Raw genomic sequence first — 20569 nt, 5'->3', positions numbered from 1 at the left:
TCTGGAGATGTTGAATGGACTCTGGAGATGTTGAATGGACTCTGGAGATGTTGAATGGACTCTGGAGATGTTGAATGGACTCTGGAGATGTTGAATGGACTCTATAGGTGTTGAATGGACTCTAGAGATGTTGGATGGACTCTAGAGATGTTGGACTCCATAGGTGTTGAATGGACTCTAGAGATGTTGAATGGACTCTGGAGATGTTGAATGGACTCAAGAGATGTTGAATGGATTCTATAGGTGTTGAATGGACTCTAGAGATGTTAAATGGACTCTAGAGATTTTGAATGGACTCTGGAGATGGTTGATTGATGACATTATCCCAGTGTCAGTTGGTATTTATGTAAGAGTGCGTCCTATTTGGGAAGAGTGTTTACACTGGAGAACAACTTAAGGGCACCCGTTAAGAGGAACCGCTGTTTGTCCCAGTCACCCAGAACCAAAATAATCACATAGAAACTGTATTAATTAAATTACTACTTGGTCCATTAGCTCTAACTTCTTATTGGCTAAATCTTACATCTTAATTTAACCCATTTCTATTAATCTGTATATCACCACGAGGTCGTGGCCTACCAGAAAAGTTTCAGTGGCGGATCCATGGTGTCTCCCTGACTCCACCCTTCTTTCTCCTAGGATTCAGTTCCATCTCCCTTACCTAAGTTCTGCCCTATCAACAGACCGAGGCAGTTTCTTTATTCATTAACGATAATCACAGCACACAGAGGGGACTCCCACATCAGGTGCTAGAGCCTTAAGTTTGCACTTGTTCTTTCTTGTTCTTAGTGGGTTATAATAAGAACATTGTGAGCACCTACATATCTAAAAACCTCTATTTAAGGATATACCAAATGTAAAGTAATAACAGTTGATAAAACCAGGAGAGATATATAATCTCCCATTTTCCACATTTGAAATTATTTTAAAATCTAAAATAAGCTATGAAATGGGACTTTACTTGTTTTTTAGTGTAATTCCATCTTTTGCAGAAAGAGAAAACATTCAAGGGCAAATTAGGACTTCTTTCGAAGTTATGAATAAGCAGTACCATACAAAAGATTGAAAAGGAATTATTTTGGTGTATATTCTCCTTCTGTTTATTTTAAGCAGGGTTCTCTCTATATCCCAGACTGACTTCAGACTCAGGACCCTCCTGCTTTAGCACCACACCGAGCCACCAGGCTTGGTTTGCTGAGTTTTCAGTGCAAGGAAGCTCAGTGTGTTTAGGGAATGTAGCAGCCTGGCCTGCCAAGGATGTGTGCACAGGCCGAGGACGCGTGTGCACTGGCACGGCTCTGCTGAGGATGCATGTGCACTGGCACGGCTCTACTGAGGATGTGTGTGCACAGACACGGCTCTGCCAAGGACGTGCACACAGACATGACTTTCACCAGAACAAGTGCTCACAAGGCTATTTTGCTGAGAGGGTGGGACTGAATACGGTGTTCATCTTTTAAGGTCAGAGGTCACATGGAGGGTAAGAGATGGCGAAAGATTATGAAAGAGGAGAGGCTGAAGGATGGGAGCCAATGTCACCTTAAAAGAACTTGCCCAGCGCGGCAGTTATTTGTATTAAATAATGCGGAAGGCTCTCTCATCAAGTGACATTCACCCAATCGGATAGCCACCATGGACACACATCACCTTCAACTAAGGGGCCGTTCAAGGGTAGTGAAATTCTCAGTCATAAAGAGCACATAGGCAGGATGGGCCCCAGATAAAAAGCTGTTGACACACATCACCTTCAACTAAGGGGCCGTTCAAGGGTAGTGAAATTCTCAGTCATAAAGAGCACATAGGCAGGATGGGCCCCAGATAAAAGATAGTCCGTTGGCAGCAAGCAGCACAAGTTCCAGGCGACCTTTGAGCCCGTTAAGCACTTCACAGTAATGCCTCTGCTTGTCGAAGGTCCCCTGCCTGTGGAGCGTCTCAGCTGAATCATCTTCATTACACCAGCTCTCCCCTGTGCACACCTGTATCTTCTTTTCATAAATCAGAAAAATGAAGCTTAACCGCGTTGTCCTACATGGACACCAACAGGTCACACACTGGAGGGCATGACTGCTGGCTCTTGGAGCTTCAGTCTTAGTCTCAGTATCAATGACCGAGCCTCTACGCTTCAGCAATTTCTGTTGTCCAGCCCCTTCACCAGCTGGAAGCACTCAGCATTCCGGCGGCTGCTCATTTCTCCCACTATCAACAGGTACTTGGGGCTTCTCCTGAAACGTCTCTATTCAACATCAGGCTTTCTTATTCACACGTCGTTGTTGCTGCTGTCTTATCGCTTCTATGGTTGCAGGAAAAAAAAAAAAAAGAGAAAGCTTCCCTGAGCAAGAACTCTCGAGCCGGGCGGTGGTGGCGCACGCCTTTTAATCCCAGCACTCGGGAGGCAGAGGCAGGCGGATCTCTGTGAGTTCGAGACCAGCCTGGTCTACAAGAGCTAGTTCCAGGACAGGCTCTAAAAAAAAGCTGCAGAGAAACCCTGTCTCGAAAAACCAAAAAAAGAAGAAGAAGAAGAAGAAGAAGAAGAAGAAGAAGAAGAAGAAGAAGAAGAAGAAGAAGAAGAAGAAGAAGAAGAAGAAGAAGAAGAACCAGTTCCAAAGCCCCTGACAGAACTGCCCTTTGTGGAGCCCTGGCCCCTCAGCGGGGTGTCAGTGTACCAGCTGCCTCGTATTATAACCATCTAGAGCCTGCTTCTACGGCCACTGAAGCAGCTATTCCCTGGTGATTAAGTAAACCTGAACTCCAGCTTGTGCAAGCCACACCTTCATTCTGTTCATTGTTTTACCCAATTCAGGTCAAAGTGCAACTCTCCAAGGGAACACTCAGCAGAGCGCCGAAATATTTCATTTTGAATGCTTTGCTGCCTGTCTGTATTACCTAAGATTTTTGGAGCCTGGAGAAGGGTGAGGGCTGTTTTGTCCTTTCTGAGAGTGGTGACCATACTCTCTGTGGGGAGCAAGGTGGTGTTCTCAGTCCCCAAGGTGGTCTCACGGGGCCTCATGAAACAAAATGTTTACTGTAAAGTCAGGGAATCATTACTACAAAATAGCACAAATTTCTTACCCAGTGTTTGACAGGGAGTCAACTTGGCTGGTGCCAGTTGCCCCGAATGCACCTCCTTGTAAGGACCTAACTACCGACTTCCTTTCCTGTCTTTTCCTCCCCTTTACTCCACAGAGACTTTCATAGAACACGTGTGCACACTGTAGTTACATCAAACGGTGCCACACCTGCACTCTTGGGCATCGACAGTTCCCTAATGGACCATTAAATATGCTATTTGGACAGTTAATTCTGAAATGTTTCTAAACTAATAGGCAGTTGGCAATGGAGCCCATTCACACAGAGATACCCAAGAGTCAGACATTTCTGGTTGATTAGATGGCTCTTCAGACTTGTGCTTGTCATTTTTTTTAAATATAGCTTTTATCCCTGGGAAGGCTTTACCAGATCAGCTTTCCAAAATGCTCTGTTCCAGAAACTGCTAAGTGGCAGAAGCTCATGAACGGCCTAGGCAGATTGTGCCGGAGCACTGGGAGTTACGTCTCCGGGATACATGTGGAACCAGAAACGCTACGCTTTGTTTACCATCCAAGGCCTAAGGAGTCATACAAAGTATAGGCTGTGTAACTATACGGTCATGGGTCATGAGCTTGCATGGCTGGGACTCTCTAAACCCAAGGCAGAATCTCAAAAGCAAGAGGCTGACATAGTTGCCTTCAGAGCACATTGTGGGAGTGGTTTTGTGGGTGCTGGGACCCAAGGGTCTGGAGGAGGGAAAGCAGTGAAACTTGCCCAAAGCATCCCCAAGCCAGTTTCTGATCGACATCCCTTGGCTCTGTGCTGATATAGTGTTAATTCTTTCCAGAGACTGAAAACATGTAAGGCCACCAACAGAAAATACTCCCCTTGTTCAAACACTTGAGTACACGAAGGGACATTTTCAGCCTCTTTCCTTCCTCCAGTCTCTACCTACACAGAGAGTGCACTGTGTGCACTTAAGTGTCCGGGTCTGGGCGGGAAGGATTCCTCCACGCTTGCAGAGGCTGCAGGCTAGCAAGCCCTGGGAGGCCTGGCGAAAGACTTTGGTGAGTCATCTATACAGGGGGAATGCCTATATTCAGAAAGTAGGTCTCTGCCTTTTATCACCCGAGGCTTTTCACCCCAAAGGCTAAAGAAGTCAAAGGTCAGAAACGGGGGACATTTTCATATTCCTGAAAAAAAAAAAAAACTTGCCACATCCATTAGACTAAGCACCGCTTGACCATGGTTTGTCTTCTGCTTTGAAAAATACTCAAAAGAGGGTTGTCACTTTAAAGAGGGACACGTAAGTGTCCGGGTCTGGGCGGGAAGGATCCCTCCGTGCTTGCAGAGGCTGCTGGCTAGCAAGCCCTGGGAGGCCTGGCGAAAGACTTTGGGAGCGCACTCAGTTCCTAGGCCGGTATAGGGCGGGGCCAAGCATGGGGCCCGCCTAGGAGCTGGGCGCAGCCAACTAGAGCGCCCGGAGGGCGGGCCGGCTCGGGCTGAGCGGCACCGGCTGTCACGGGCGCCCAATGCGCGCTGCAGGTGGCAAGTTGGAGGTGCTGCCGCCACCGCTGCAGGAGAAACCCGGGTCTGGCGGCCTTTTGCAGCCGCCGGGAGCCCTTTCCCGCCGCTGAGTCTGAGCCCAGACCTGGAAAAAGCCAAAGCGAACAGCCGCTGTGCAAGGACTAGGGAGCAGCGCCCCATCCCTGTGCCCTTGCACTACTTTGTTTTCAACGAGGAAGGTTGTGCCTGGGGGCTGGGAACAGGTTCGGAAAGAAGACGGAGAGGAAGGCTTCTGCTATCCAGGTGAGCACCTTTCCACCTCAGTGTCCCCCTCCTTCCCCGTAGTAGGGGCCAATGCAGAGCGCCGGTTCGCCCCGTGGGCAGTGGCCGGGGAGAGGCGCCTGCCCTTGGCTGAGGTCGATTGTTAAGAAGCGAGGAAGAGGCAAGACTGGCCCGGCTGGAGGCTACCTGCCGGCGCCCTCCTGGAATGCGTAGGTTTTCCTGAGCGGACACCCCGAGTCGAGAGACCAGCAGAAAGGTGTCTTGGAGGTAGCCTGAAGGCTTGCACTCTAGCTCGGGCTAGCCCGACTTAGCCCCGTGTTCGCCGCGTTGAAGACGCAGCAAGAGTGGGGCGCGGCTCCCCAGTGATCGCCTTCCCACGACCCAGAGCGCTAGACCCAGAGAGCTCGCGAATCTCTGTCCCCAGGAGCCAGAGACTCTGGAGGACGTCATCCCTCTCTGCTCTGGCAACTCCTCCTCCGCCCTCTCGCCTCCACCCCTCGGTACTGGTTGCCTAGCCTGCCTATTCGGAGATTCAGTGCCAGTGCCAACGCGCGCGGAGTGGTGGTTGCTGTCACTGTGCTCCCCACCCTTGCAGGAGTTGGAGCGCCTGGGGCTCCGACTGCCTGCCCCCCCCCCCCCCCGCCTAGTTGTGAGCCGGAGGCTGACTAGTTCTCTGCCAGGACTCGCTTTCCAGTGCTCTTCCTATCCCCTCCTCCATGCTGCCCAAAGCCTTTGCCCAAAGATGGGATCTGGAACCTAATCTTGCCCAATCTTCCGCCTAATCTTGGGCGGAATTGAGAAGCCTCCTAAGAGGGCACCAGCCTTGGAGCTGAGGCCAGAACCTTCCTCTTGTCTCAGGATTTCAGCCCCGTGCGGGTGGTCAGTGGTTTGACCTCCCGGTTTTGAGCTGACTGCGTGGAGGGCGCGGAAAGCAGAATGTGAGGATATGGTTGCTTTCTCGTGTGTGTGTGTGTGTGTGTGTGTGTGTGTGTGTGTGTGTGTGTGTGTGTGTACACGTGCGTGTCCCTAGGGTGTCTTGGCTTCTCTGGGAGGCAGAGATGCAGGAACCCTCTTCCTTTTGCCCCTCAGTGCCACAGGGCCGCTTAGCCCTTTGCAGCCAACTACGCTCACAGATATCTCAGCAACTGTCCCCTCTCCTTGTTCTCGAACTCCCGGCCCATCCACCTAAACTAGTCCAGGGACGAAAATCTTTTGATTGGAGACTGCGCGATGAGGATCCAGGCGTTCGCGAGGCAGATTGGGCTGTTTTTCAAAATGCAGGAAAGCGCCCCTCACCGAACGTTTCATCCTCACAGGACCAGGCTGTCAGGATCTCAGCTGGGGATACCAGGGCGTCTAGCCACGGGGAAAGCAGAAGTTGAAGGCTCGGAACTCCCTGGGGCGCGCCCTACTGGGAAGCGGGAGAGCCAGGGGCGCGCGGGCTAGCGCTGAGCTTGTTCGGCCGCAAGGGGTGGTCAGGCAAACCTGCACTGGGACTAGGAGGCAGTCCCGGAGCTGGGATCTGTGAGCAGAACTACGAGTCTAGGTGCTGGAGACCGGTTCCCGGGTCTCCAAGTAACACGCGAAGTTGAGAACCGGGTCTGTACCGCTTAGTGACCACCTCTGCGGTTTTAGGAGCTGCAGACTCGCGGCGCATTTGGCTGGAGCTGCCTCTGGCGGCTTTCGCTTTTCCTTCCGCAGAAGGGAAGCCGCCAGGGCTTTCTCTCCTAAGAAAGCGTGGGTTCCAACACTAAAATCCTCCTGGGAGCAAGGGGGGGACTCCAAAATCCCTCAAGGGCGCGGGACGTGTAGCTAAATTCCGAGGAGGCGGGTATAGAGTGGAGGGTCCTCGGGGAATTAAGGTCAACCCAACCCAGAGGAGTGAGTCAAGTGGTCAGCCCCGCCTTGGGCTCTCTGCTAAATAGGATACCCCCTGCCTCACCTACACCAGGCTGGTCGACCACTCACGTAATTCTCTGTGAAGTACAGTGGATTAAAACCGGAAGAGGGTTGAAATCCACTAAATGAATGAGAGTAGAAAGGACTGTAAATCCCTGATCTGATTGCGGCTTAAATCTAAATTCCATTTGAATAGAAACAGACTCCGACGATGTAGTAGAGCAGGCCTGCCTGGGGTCCCCTGAACTGCATTTCTTGTGACAGTTACCGGAGGAGCAGTTAACATTGGCACAGACCAGGCTGCAACCATGCAGCCTATGGGAGCGGGGAAGGTTGGGAGTGGGGTGAACAAGATTGGGAAATAGGAAAGATTCCAGCCCAGGCTGGTTCTGAAGTGACCCAGGGGATCTAGGTCTCAATCTTCCGGTAGTGGCCACATAAGCATTTCTTAGTTGGATCCTTCACGGTTCGGACCTAGGTGACATGGAAGAGTAAGGGACCTCTCGTTAGCAATCCATTCACGGAGGATTTTTGAATGGGTTTCCTGGTGGGGGAGGGGGAAGGGAGTATTCTTGGTGCTGAGGAGCGAGGAGCAGAGAAACTATACATAAACCTTGAGCCCTCGGTCCAGGCAATGGCGCCTTCCCTTGCCCTAGGATGTACGCTGTTAAGGGCATGGCTCGTTCGTACCCACAAACCGATACTTAGAATGCCAACACTGACCTGCAGAGACATCTAATAATTTCTAGGATTAATCATTATTAAAACAACTTAAAGCGATTGTTAATCGTTGTTTTGGGGGACCAATGTGCACTGTTTGGCTACCTATTTTTAAAACTTGAGTTTAATGAAATTGCTTCACGGGCTATGAGGAAATGTGGAAAATGAGACAGTTGCTTACATCTGTCTGTAATGGTCCCCTGTTGAACACCTCTGGAAATGGGCATCTCACTACTTTCAGATGTATTGTATCCCTTCATTGACTCTGAGTGTGGAGAAGGACGAGCAGAGCAGTCCACGGGAAGTTTGTACTGTATGTGGATCCATAAAGGAAACATGATCTCCATGCTGTCACGGAGATAGGTGGGGAAGTTAGCTGCTCTCTGCCCTGTGAGTGGCAGCCGTGGGAGACACAAGGAAAGACAGGTCTAGCAGCTTGTGTGTTTAGGAGAAGGTCTCTTGGAGGACTCTACAGACAAGCAACCAACCAGTATTCCAGCTTGTGTTAAAGTTGGGCTGCAGTTGGTTCCATCCCTGGATCCCAAAGGCCACAGTCAGCCCTCTGGGAAAATCTGCTGCCATCTATGGTGCTATGGGGGAGCGTGTCTCCCATAGGCTCCTATGTTTGAATACTTGGTTCCCAGTTGCTGTATCTGTTCAGGAAGGATTAGGAGGTGTGGCCTGTGGGGGGAGGTGTGTCACTGGGATGGATTTTGTGGTTTCAGAAGATTGAGGGGGGGATCCCCAATATGCCTCTCTACCTTTTACTTGCAGAGTAAAATGTGAGCTCTCAGCTATTCCTGCTGTCATCGTGGACTCCAGCCCTCTGATACAGTCATCCCTGTTAAATGTTTTATGAATTGTCTTGGTTGTAGAGTTTTGCCACAAGAATAGAAAACTAAAACAACATCTTCATGCGGCTGTTTCTCCAAATCAAAAACATAGAAGTCTTTGTTTTATCCCAGCCCCAAACAGATCCCTGTCTTCACAATACGCTGCGTAAAGAAAATAAAAGAAGATCAACAGCTAAAATGGGGTGTGATTTATGTAGGACTTTTAAAGTGAGGGCAGGCTGGCTGTGAATGGTTCATTTATAAAAGATCCAGAAAGTGGGATGAGTCACACAGTCTAGTCCAGACAGCCACTTCCTCATCCACAAGGAGAATAATAATTTTCCCTACAACTCTGACTGTAAGAATTAATTTACAACTTTACAGCTATCTGAGACACTTGGAAGGGAAGCGTGAGCCCCAGCAAATGAGAACAAGGGATTTTCACCAACGTAGTGAGGGCCGTCATCAGAAAGATAGGACTTCACTTCTGCAAATATGGCAGGTCCCAATCCAGTTGCAGAAGTCGAATTGATCTTACAGAAGTAGAAAATAATGGAGTGGACAGGGAAGGAGAAGGAAGATTGGCCAACAGGTGCAAAAAAAAAAATGCAGTTCTATTAGGGACCTGCTTTCGAGAGTTGTGTGACACACTAGGGTGACCACAGTCAAGAATGAATGGTCATATGTCCCAAAATAGTTAGAACTGTGACTGCTCCCAACACAAAGCCGTGATTAATCTTTGCGGTGATGAATATGTCAATCACTTTGCCTTATCTAATTGCTTATTCTACACATGCACTGAACTATTACACTTTTGCCCAGTGAATATGACCAACCACGGTCTGTCAGTCTAAACCTAGACAAATGATTGGATGAAAATGTACCTTCTGGAAAGCCACTGGCTAATGATACTACCGATTTTGAAAGGCACTGAACCTAATCGTCACAATGAAGATGGGGAAATCTAGACAGTGACTAGGAAGAATATAAGCTGTCACCTCAATAGGTCACACTAATGTCCCAGGGGAATAAAAGCCTTTGTTTTGGCTTAATGCTGGTTGTATAGCGCATGAGCATTTTATTCAGGAGAATTTAGTGCTTTGATGGGGTTACATAAAAAGCAGGATTGATGTATGTCCAGAATGTGTTCTGACAAGCTAATGTGTCACAGCCTACAGCTAATGCAAGGGACAGTATGGGGAGGGAGGGGAAGAACTGGAGATGCTGTGCTGAAGGAAGCCTGTCTTAGGATGCTGTGTCACAAGGGAGTAAACAGTTAACTAGGTGAAAAGCAGTAATGATCCAGGAAAACGGTGCTGAGTATGGCTGGGGACCATTCAGGAGATGTCAGTCAGGGAGAACACGGGGCAAGGAGTGGGTGCCAGTCCTTCACACTGTGAGTTCTGTAAGGGGGTGCGGAGGAGAAACTATTCCTTTATGTCTGAAGTGATGGGCGTGTCAATACGCCTGCCTTTATTAAAAAGACCAGACTGATCCAGAATCTGGTCTCCTCAATCCTGCCTTGCACTTGTTCAAAGACCTCAGAATCCCCATCTGGGAAGAGGGTAGAAAGAGGCTTCTGGGGAAGTCAGTAACACACATGCACAGTGCAACATCTAGTTCCAGTCTTGTCCTTCAGGTCGGCTCCCCAGAAATAGGTCACTGGCTTCTAGAATGGGAAGAGAATCCCAGCCAGGTGAATGATGGCCAGATCTAGATGGTAATGATTTGGAGTCCATTAGAAATCCATCCTTGCTTGCTTCTCTAGCTTCCACGTGACTATTTCCCCTGGATGTTCTACATCTCATCCTTTCTAGTCCACTCCTGAATCTCCAGGTCAAGTCTACCCAGACAGAAATCCAGTCTTCATCATCTCCAGCTTCCTTCCGTGCTCTGTTCCCAGTAACACACATCACGGAAATATCAGTGCCCTGTGATGCAGCCTGCCTCTCCAGAGCCATAGCCACCCCGTGACTCCCACTAATATCACTCCCGCGCAGTGATGCTAGCCTAGAGCACACTGACTCATAGGCAGTGTTGTTTTGGCCGTATTATCCCCTATTCAAATACTCCTCCTACTTTTTAGCCTTGTCCTGGGCAGCCTGCATTTAATCTTCTGTGGCAGCATGTTCATGCTGACCCCATAGCTCCGACGGGAGGTCATAACAAATCTCACCAGTGCCAAGGCATGCTTCATTTCTCTGTCATTTTCATAGCCCTCTCCTGTATCCCATCTTGTCCATTCTGAGCATCTATCGGTTTTCTAAAGCAGGCTCAAGCACCGCCACCCTTGTGAAGTTTCGCATCTACTCGGAAGGCCTTTCCTATCTGCTCTCTGCTCTCTGCTCTGGCACTTGACGTGCATTCCTTCCTTGCTGCACTTCACCGGCAGAGAGAACTAAGACTCCATGTCTATGTTCTTTGTCCTGTTTTCCACCAAGTGGCGCCCACCCTAGGGGTTCCTCATACATTCCCACGGAGTAAGTGACTGTCTAGAGATCTTTTAGAAGAGGTGATGGCAAAGGCGGGGAAGATGTCCCTTACCCAGGTTGAGTCAAAATAAAGAGCCAACCCCCGAGAAAAGCCTGATAGGCACGGGCCATTATTTAGAAACTTGAAACGCTATCCTAGCTCGTTCGTGTAATTACATGGATAATTTAAGCTTCAGGAGCTGGAAGGATCCGTCCAACTATTAGCATTCTTCATTGTAGAGATGAGAGCATAGTCACGTGAGCCCCACGGCGCTTTCAAAAGCAGAATAGATATGGGCAGCCAAGATGATGGTGATTGGGCTGAAGCAAAAACGGGAAATGCTGGGCACTATGCCCATGAAGTGTGGGACGCACCCAGAAATGTGGGAGAAGACTCTTGGGTTGGGGGCTTATGGTGTGTCTCCTGTCCAGTCATTCTTGGGAAACTTGCCATCTGATTCCTGCTTGTGTTTGCTGCCATGTGTGGATGCTGAAGTGCTCCGGGTCAAGATGAAACACTATTCCAGTTTCTAGGAAGTGAGGGGTTTCCTGTGATTGCGTGCCCTTTTTTTAAGAGCGAAAGTTGAAGCCATTTCTCACGTGCATATCAAACGTCTGAAGTCAAGTGGGGAAAATTGTTATAAAAAGATTGCCGGTTTCACTATCTCAGCAGCAAAAGTGCTTGTACACAGTCTTAAATACACAGCCCTTGGAATCTGAGTGAATAATTCTATAGTCATTAAATGTCTGTTAACAGTGAGAATGACCCCCACAGGCTCACACATTTGGAGGCTTGGTCTCCAGGGAGTGGAATTGTCTGAAAGCTTTAGAAGGATTAGGGAGTGTGATCTTGTTGCAGGAAGTGTGTCACTGGAGGTGGGCTCTGAGGTTTCATAAGCCCATGCCAGGCCCAGTCTCTCCATTCTTCCCCCTCCCCTCTCTTCTTTCTCCCGCTTCTGCTTGTAGATCAGGATGTAGCTTTCAGTGACTTTTCCAGTGCCGTATCTGCATGCCACCATGCTCCCTGCCATGATGATAATGGGCTAAACCTCTGTAACTGTAAGCCAGCCTCCAGCTAAGTGCTTGATTGTAGAAGAGTTGCCTTGGTCATGGTGTCTCTTCCCAGCCATAGGCCAGTGACTAAGACAACAGTTCGTTGCTCATGAGGAATAATGGGAGGAAATGACATGGTCCAGTATTGAGGCTTTGAATATTGTAGAATTAGTATTATAATGTTAGAATTATGTGCTGAAACCTGTCCTGAGCAATGGCTCTGAGTGAGAAAATGCCGAATCCCTGTTTCCGCACTGGACTTGCGGTATTTGTGAAGTGTACATCACCACAGCAAACTGGGATGATGCCGTCTGCACGCTCTGCGCAGACATTGTTTGCACACGTGTGGCTCACACCAGAAAGTCCTCTGTAAGGTCACTGAGCCCCTTGGACTCAGCTTCCTCGCTGGAAAACGGAAATAACTGAATTTCCCATTTCCCATAAAGGACACAGACACCAAATGACATCTTGTTTGTGGATGCGTTCTGTGGGTGATGAAGTGAGACGCTCACAGATTCTGATTGCTAGTTTGATGCAGGTTGAGCATCTCCACAGCCCTTCAGAAAACAACAGCAGGAAACGCTGATGAGATTGAATCCAAGCTCAAGTACAGCCTGAACCCATGACACATAGCCACCTTTAAACAAACAAACAAACAAAAACAAAAGGGAAAATCTGCCCATTGCTCTACAAACTGCCACCACATTCTGCAGAGTTAAATAATGAGATTGGGAGTCTGTCTGGGCTGCGATGGTTTTAATACGCTGGAAGCAACTGATCCCATAAAAAAAAATCCATTTTCTTTTTACCTAAGACAGTTGTCTCTTTGAATGTCAGGCGCTCTGTTAAGTTTGCACTATGAATAAGATAACATCATACACAAAATGAGACTGTGTAGGCATTCAGGAGTTTACTATGAGGTTATATCCTGATGGACCACGGTAAGTTAAAAATATCCTAAGCTGGTGATGATTTTAATGCATCTAGCCTGAGGGCGTCAGCTCAGCAACCCAGAGTCCTGCTTTGAGCAGCGGCTCCTGACCCTGCCAGACCTTTTAGAAGAAGATCCTGCCGCATCATCCTTAGCCCTGAAAAGGAGATAAAAATCCAAACTCTAGTTTCTGCTGCCTCCACATCACTTTGGCCTTAGTATCAAGGTACACACCCTAAGTTAGGTTTCCCTACGGACCCTAAGAGACGGAACCAGTCTGCTCACACAATATCTAAGTGAGCAATTTGGACTTATTAGCGTGCACAACACACACTGGGGTCGCATTAACTGCCGCTGTTCCCAGCTGCAGGCACTCACTGCCTGTCTGGGACACATTTCCCAAGTCCCCCAAGTGGGCCTTTCTTCTGGAAAACTGCCTTGGTAGCACCTATCTGCAGAGCACCCACAAAATGACCCACAAAGTGCACACTGAGTGCTCATCCAAGCTCCACTCCTGTCGGCCATGTGAGATGTGCCATTGATAGGTAATTCACCGTGACAATTCATCTTTAGCAAGTAGATTAACATTTTCGATATGTACATTTTGCCCCTTTGATTGTAACTGCTTACTTTTAACTATATGCAGGAGAAAAAAAAGAACTTTAGCCCTTTGATGATCCTAGTGCAAAATATTTATGCATGTCCAAAGCAGGTGACTGTTTTATTGATTCACCCATCCCCATGTGCTCAGATCATTCTATTCAGAAGGGTGAAAGTCTCAAGAATTAACTCTCTGTGCTACGGCGACTTTGATCAGTGAATTTATTCTCTCTGATCATGAGTATTTAATTGCCAAATAATTAGGTAAATTTTCTTTCATTTTTTTTCTGAGTGGATGGAGCTAGCCCTATTTTGTTTCTTTATGTAGTTCCGGCAGTCCTGGAACTTGCTCTGTAGACCAGGCTGGCCCTGAATTTAGAGATCCACCTGTCTCTGCCACTGCCTCCCAAGTGCTGGGATTAAAGGCGAGCACCACCACCATCCCACACTGAAAATACACAGATTTTTTTTTTTTACATTTATTTATTATGTCGTATGTGTTACAGGGAGGGGTGTCCACGTGCCTGGTTACTCTGTGTCGGTCCAAAGGATAACTTTCGCTACCCGGGTTCAAACTCAAGTCCTCAGTCTTGGTGGCAGGTGCCTGTACCCACTGAGGCCTCTCACAGGCCCCGGATGTTATTTTTAAATGAGCAGATGCCTGAGACGATTTTCTCTCACAGAACGTGTGAGTCTTGGGGAATATTATCATGTCACAACATCTTCCAGATTGTATTTATAAAGGATGAATAATTTGTGCTATTCTTAGTTGCTGGCTTCCTTTTTTTTGGGGTGGGGGGAAGAAAATGGATCAAAGATCGAAACGGATTAGGTAATGGTGCAGTAAGTAATGCCACCGAGTGTACAGGGTAACCCAGTAGCCAAGCTCCTCGCGAAGTGAAAAGCATCGTGATGTTTTCGGTTTACCTTTTCTACTTTTAATATGTGAATGCTACCCCCTGCAGGCTGCGCCACGCAACATTGAAGCTCCGCTGTGGTGTCTGTGGCATACAGTTAGAGGATGACTAGGTGTCTTTCAGGAAAAGTAAAACCCAGTGTTGTTTGCAGGCTCATCCTTGCTTGATTTCCCTGGATAATAGTTTGTGTTTCTTTGCGGTGGAGTCCAAGCTGCTTAAGCTTCCCAAGCCCAGAGTCCTCAAACATGGCCACAGATAAAGGGCCTTGGTTTTCTGACGAGAACATGGGCTTGGCTTTTTCTACAATCCAGTGCCGCTGAAACACAATTTGAACATACACAGGGGGGGGGGGGGGGGGATACAGCAGCACCCTGCGCATGCTTTGCTATGTAAATTCTACCGAAGAATTCTTTAACAGCGATGATAATTGTAGGTTTGGGTTCTCCAGGTAATTACTCCACGGACCTAGCTGAAGGTTGCTAATATTTTGTTATTTTCAATGAACTCAGCTGCCACTGCTTACTGTCTTATCTGAGGGCATCCTGTAAATGTTTCTCCTTTACCTCTCTTCCTGGTTTGGGAGGCATTTATAGAGATTCAGGATAGTATTCTTTTTCCAAAGCATAGCAGGAGGAACTATCTAGAATAAATTAAAATGGCAGATCCTTTAAACTACTTTGAGCTGGCCTCCATTTGGCAAAAGGGAAGGAGTGTGTTACATCTGACAGTTAGCACAGAGGAAGATAAAAGCCCTCTTGGCCCCTCTGGGGGGTAGCTCATGGCACATCCCTGTTGTGAACCCCTTATGTAAGGACACAGTTGGGCTGAAGTACCAGGCTCTGTATAGCTGTTCTTGCCTTGATGCCTGGAAGAGAGTTGCAGCAGGGGAGAGTGTCTGACCTACAAATTTATCGTTCTCACTGAAAGTATAGTCTTATCAATGTGTGTAAGGAGGTATAAGGAGAAGAGTTGATGGGGAAGGAGATATTTAAAGTGGAAGAGAACAGCATCCCCCATTAGACTCTGCTGAGCTGCATCCAGAAGAGAGCAAGGTCAGTGAGTGTCGCAGGCATTCGGGAGACCACATCAGGCTGTGCTCCCAGAAAACTCATGGATCAATAAACATCTCGTTCCCTAAAGATTAGCCTAGCTCTGATCCCTAGCCCCAAAGTCTGCCTTAATAACCAATCACTATGAGCCAGACAGATTGTGGAGCTGATTTTTTGTATTTTTTTTTTTTTTTAGGTACAACACACAACAAGTATTTCATAAATCCAGGGCCCTCTAGCAACTTGATTTTGCATGGTGCTTTAGAATAGAAATGGGAGCCCATAAATAGTTCTGTTTTATTCAAGACAATTTAGTGACTGAGTTGACCTGCCATATTTTAAACATCTGTCTTTATTGTCTCCCCACACCCATCTGTACTAAACAATCTATTTGATTGCACTTTTGACACCATGGATATGTCTGGATGGATGGTCTTGTAGACAGCAAGTTTGTGTGTAGGAGGTTGCTTTGTGGAGACTGATGGTATAGCTCTTATCCATGTTCTGTTGACTTGTCTCTGGTCACAGAGACACACACTGCGTTCAGGAATCTGGTGTTTTGGCATTGACCTATTCAAGTAACTGTTTTCTGTGATATAAACAAGCCAGCATCAGAGATTTGGGGAAGACAAGGTCACTGACTTCAAAATGTTTAGAAGGCTTTCATTTTCCCACCACATTCATGTGGGGGAGAAAGTTGGGTCCAGTGGGGTGTAGCCTTTTGACACAGACTGGGAATGTTGCTGACATAGCTATTCCTGTCTCTTGCCCATGGTCTTCTTTAAAACTTGTCACTGCCTTTAAAGTGACAACCCTCTTTTGAGTATTTTTCAAAGCAGAAGACAAACCATGGTCAAGCGGTGCTTAGTCTAATGGATGTGGCAAGTTTTGTTTTTTTCAGGAACATGAAAATGTCCCCCGTTTCTGACCTTTGACTTCTTTAGCCTTTGGGGTGAAAAGCCTCGGGTGATAAAAGGCAGAGACCTACTTTCTGAATATAGGCATTCCCCGTGTATAGATGACTCACTTTCCGAAAGTGTGCCTGTCGCTACTCATCCACAATTTTGAATTCTTTGCCTTAAGAAGAAATGTTAAAAAAAAAAATTATGGTCAGGTTTTGGGCTAGCACTATTTTTATTGTGAACTAATTTTGAAATTATTAGTATCAGTTGTGAGACCTTGGAACAGGAAGTTAAATGTTCCTCCCCCAATGGATGGCCTAAGGTGGAACTCTGACGAGGGAGCGCCACTCCACCCTCCTTAATGCTTCCTCTGTCTTCTACCCCGGGCTTGCACACTCACCACAGTCGGGCTTTTCTACCTTCCACGATACACTCCTTATACAAGATTTATTACCGCCGGGCAGAGGTGGTGCATACCTTGAATCCCAGCAGGCAGGAGGCAGAGGCAGGCAGATCTCTGTGAGTTCAAGGTTAGCCTGTTTAAAAAGCTAGCTCCAGGACAGCCAGGGTTACACAGAGAAACCCTGCCTTGGAAAAAAAAAATTCATTACTTTTACTTTTTTTCTTAAATAAAACGGCCATAGTCTTTGTTATGCTGGTCTAAGTACTATGTAAAAGTCAATCTGAATTGATTATATTTACAGAAAGAATTGATAAATCCAGTTCCACTCCATGCGTATAAAAACATGAAATCCCTTGGGACTCAAATCGAGCGCAGGTTGTAATATGTCCTTTAACTTGATATTCATTAGTCATATTTTATAATAAGGTAGTGACACGTATGTGGGAATAAAAATGGAATGGTGTTCGTCATGTTGCAGGGAGACCTAGTAGATAAAAACAAATTACCGCAATATAAACTGTGGTAAGTTGCCAGAGAGACTTTTTATGAAAATACCAAATCTTACATATAACTTGAAAAAAATTAAATTCACATAATAACATTAAAACCAATTAGACATTATATTTTTAAAGATTAAGCATATAGTCCAACAGTAATTCTGCAAAGTCAGCTTCCAATGCTATAACAAAAGACCTGAGATAATTAACTTACAAAGAGAAAAGATTTCTTTGACTCCAAAATTTTGAAAATTTCTGTCCATGATTAAGTAGACCCATTGCTTTTGGGCCTAAGGTGAGATGGGCATTGTGGTGGAAGTCTGCACTAGTATTCAGTGCTGGGATGCATGGTCAAGAAGCCAAAGAGTGTGAGTGGGGTGTTGGGGTCCCACCATTCCCTTCAAGGACATACCCCTAGTGACCTGAAGACATCCCACTAGGCCCTGCCTTCCAAAAACTTCATTACTTCTCAATAGCCCCATCCTAGACCCAAGCCTTGTTCACATAGACCTTTGGGCCGCTTAATGTCGAAACTGTTACACTCTCTCCTTTAAGGCAACTGGTTTTGACTGAGTCTCAGTTTCTTTGCTGAGACTATACCCTGCTCTTTCAGTTATTAGAGTTTCCAGCAGGCATCTCGGGAGAATGGAGGTTAGTGGAAGTTTTTATCACAACTTATCCCTGGCTTAATGTTTGGCTCGACTCTAGCGAGTTTAGCCTTATCCCTACTAAGTCGGTGATCTCTCTTCTTGTACTGCTGGCCGTGCCGTGGCTAGCCATTTCTCTTTGCTAGCATACACTCCCAATATGTTTTTAAAATCATAATCACGGTTTCAGGTGTGGTTTATTCCTGCAGATTGAATATGAAAAGAACTATTTTTATCTTGCCGACACCATTAGCCATTGCGGTGCATGGATGTTTCAGCCACAGTTTCTCGCCCCTGGCTTCTTAGTGCAGCTGAAACGGAACAGATCTTCCTCCCTCCCTCCCTCCCTCCCTTCCTTCCTTCTTTCATTCCTCCCTCCTCCGTTCCTCCCTCCTTCGCTTTCACACAAGGACCCTAGGAATAGATAAGTTTGCAACAACTTCTGAGGGGAGAAGAACCATGAGGGCAGGCACAGAGTGGGTATGAGCAACAGCGAACTCAGAAAGCTGGGCTTTTGCAGAGGTGGCGGATCCCCCAAGCAGGCGGCTTGACCTTGATTCCGGCTGCACTGAAACAGGGAAGGACTAAGAAAGGAGGAAGCTCATCCAGTTACACTTCCCACGGATTAGCCTGCGGTGGTGTTAGAGGAGTTTCGGTCGTGGAGCGGAAGTTGTTCTTCTAGGAGTCCTGGAGATGCATTCCAGGGAGTAAAGATTTGTTCGTCTAGTTGATATGACGGAATATCAACAGCTGAAAATCCCAACACCACTGACATGCAGAGGAAGCGGTGTCACTCCAGGGATCAAAGGGCGCAAAGGACATTTCTTTATGTAGGCAATATTGTTAACCACACTTGGGATTCATTAGGGGAATTTCAATAATATTTCCTCCAAGCGAACTATAAACTGCCAATAGCAAATTCATTCCGTCTTCACATAAACGTTTTTCAAGGTTGTGTTTTCCATAATAAAAATACATCCAGGTGGAGTGGCATTGTAGAAGCTAGACAGACAGCTCAGTGGTCAAGAGTACTTGCTGCCAGAGGACACAGGTTCAACTCCCAGCATCTTTGTTGTGGCTCATGACCATCTGTACCTTCAGTCTCAGTGGATCCCACGGCCTCTGCTGGTCTCTGAACAACAGGCACACCCACGGTTCATAGCCATGCGTGGAACCAAAACACCCATACCCCTAAATAAAAACTTAATTAAAATTTTTAATTAAACGAGTGGCATTGCAAATCGGTTTGATGTCTGGCTTGACTGTGGAGAGTTTTGTGTTTATTTCTGCCTTAAAACTGAAAGTTAAGGTACCACCTGCCTTATAGCTTCTATAAATGCCACAATATTCATGAGAGAATAAATGGGAAAAAGCAAGTAATGTCTAAGTATAGCCCAGGAAAATAGTTCTGGCCTCACGGCTTCCCCAAAACATTTTTTTTGGGGGGGGGGAGGATATCCAAGACACCAGTCCCTACCGTAGGCACAGCTAGCTTACTCATGGGCTTTGTTTGATTAAAAAGTGGTCAGCAAGCAGCAAATGACCAGTCCTGAAAACATGCATATGGGTGACATGATATGGACTGAACAGGTTGTATTTAGGAATCTATACTTAAATGTGTGCAGTAACATTAAATATAAACAAATACATAAAATTAATGAGGCCACAAATTTGAAGGAGAACCAGGAGAAGGGTTTATGGGCGGAGGGGGGGGGAGTGGAGAGAGGAAAGGGAAGGGAGTATCGGTATAATTATAATAATATAACAATAATAAAAACTCTGGTTAACAGGTTTACAGACAGGAATAGAGAAGGTGCAATTTGTCTGAGTCTGCTTCTATTTTATGTCACTGTTACAAATGGGTCCCAAAAGTGTAGCAAGCTAAAAGTTTTACTTTTGCAAGAGGTCTCGTAGCCTTTGGAGTATCCCACACTAAAGACCCCCAGGGCCCCACTGAAGTTTCTGCCTAGTACTAAGGGGGCCTGTTTCACTCTGGGTGGGCAGGGCTGAGCCTCACAGTCTTACAAGACTGTCTGCTTTAAAGTAGTGATTGATAAGCAGAATGCAATTTTGAGCACCAAGAGCAACCTTGAGCACATATTTTGATTTCAAGAAGTGCTGACCCTGAAGGAATTTGAATTCCTGCCAAATGGCTTCTTAGGATTTTTTTTTTTTTTTTTTTTTTTTGAGACAGGGTTTCTCTGTGTAACAGCCCTAGCTGTCCTGGCACTCTCTCTGTAGACCAGGCTGGCCTCGAACTCACAGAGATCCGCCTGCCTCTGCCTCCCAAGGTCCAGAATTAAAGGTGTGCACCCCCACTGCCCACCTCTTTACAATTTTAAAGTGAAATCTTGTCTTATTTCACTCAGAAAAGATTGTGCATTACTTTTACATTTCCCACTATTTTTTTTTAAAATGTTTAATCTAGCCCACAGTTCTGTTCTTCCAAAGACCTCTTGGGTTGTTTGGGGGTAGTGGTTGTGGAGAACATGTATGTATTTGGGTGTATATGCACACGTGTGTGTGTGTGTGTGTGTGTGTGTGTGTGTGAAGGTCAGCAATTGTTCCTCAGGAACATACCTTGTTTCTTGGGACAAAGTCTCTCACCAGGGCCTCGTCTTGCTGATTAAGTTCATCACTGGCCCCAGTTCTAGAAGAGCAGGTATTGGGGACTGAACTCAGGTCCTCATGTTTCCACAGCAGGTTCTTTACAGGCTGAGCCATCTCCTCAGGCCCCACACTATGTCCCTCCCGGAGCCCATATCTTAGCAAGGCATCTCCAAATCAAACACAATCCTTAGTGTCCGCAGGTAGCAGAGAACACTAGGTGAG

General features: G+C 46.9%; 1 protein-coding gene across 2 annotated transcripts in view; it reads left to right on the top strand.

The window, feature by feature from the left end:
* Nucleotides 1-4804: 4804 nt before the first annotated feature.
* Nucleotides 4805-20569, top strand: part of Epb41l3 (erythrocyte membrane protein band 4.1 like 3) — a 212318-nt gene continuing 196553 nt past the window's right edge. For both annotated transcript variants that reach the window (XM_038315264.1, XM_038315263.1), the window contains exon 1: nucleotides 4805-4836. The gene's annotated coding sequence lies outside the window, so the exon portion shown is untranslated. The remainder of the gene's footprint in view (nucleotides 4837-20569) is intronic.

The sequence above is a fragment of the Arvicola amphibius genome, chromosome 18, assembly GCF_903992535.2.
Source record: "Arvicola amphibius chromosome 18, mArvAmp1.2, whole genome shotgun sequence".
Classification (NCBI taxonomy): Eukaryota; Metazoa; Chordata; class Mammalia; order Rodentia; family Cricetidae; genus Arvicola; species Arvicola amphibius.
The sequence above is the reverse complement of the archived record's forward strand: the minus strand, read 5'-3'. Positions and strand labels throughout refer to the sequence as shown.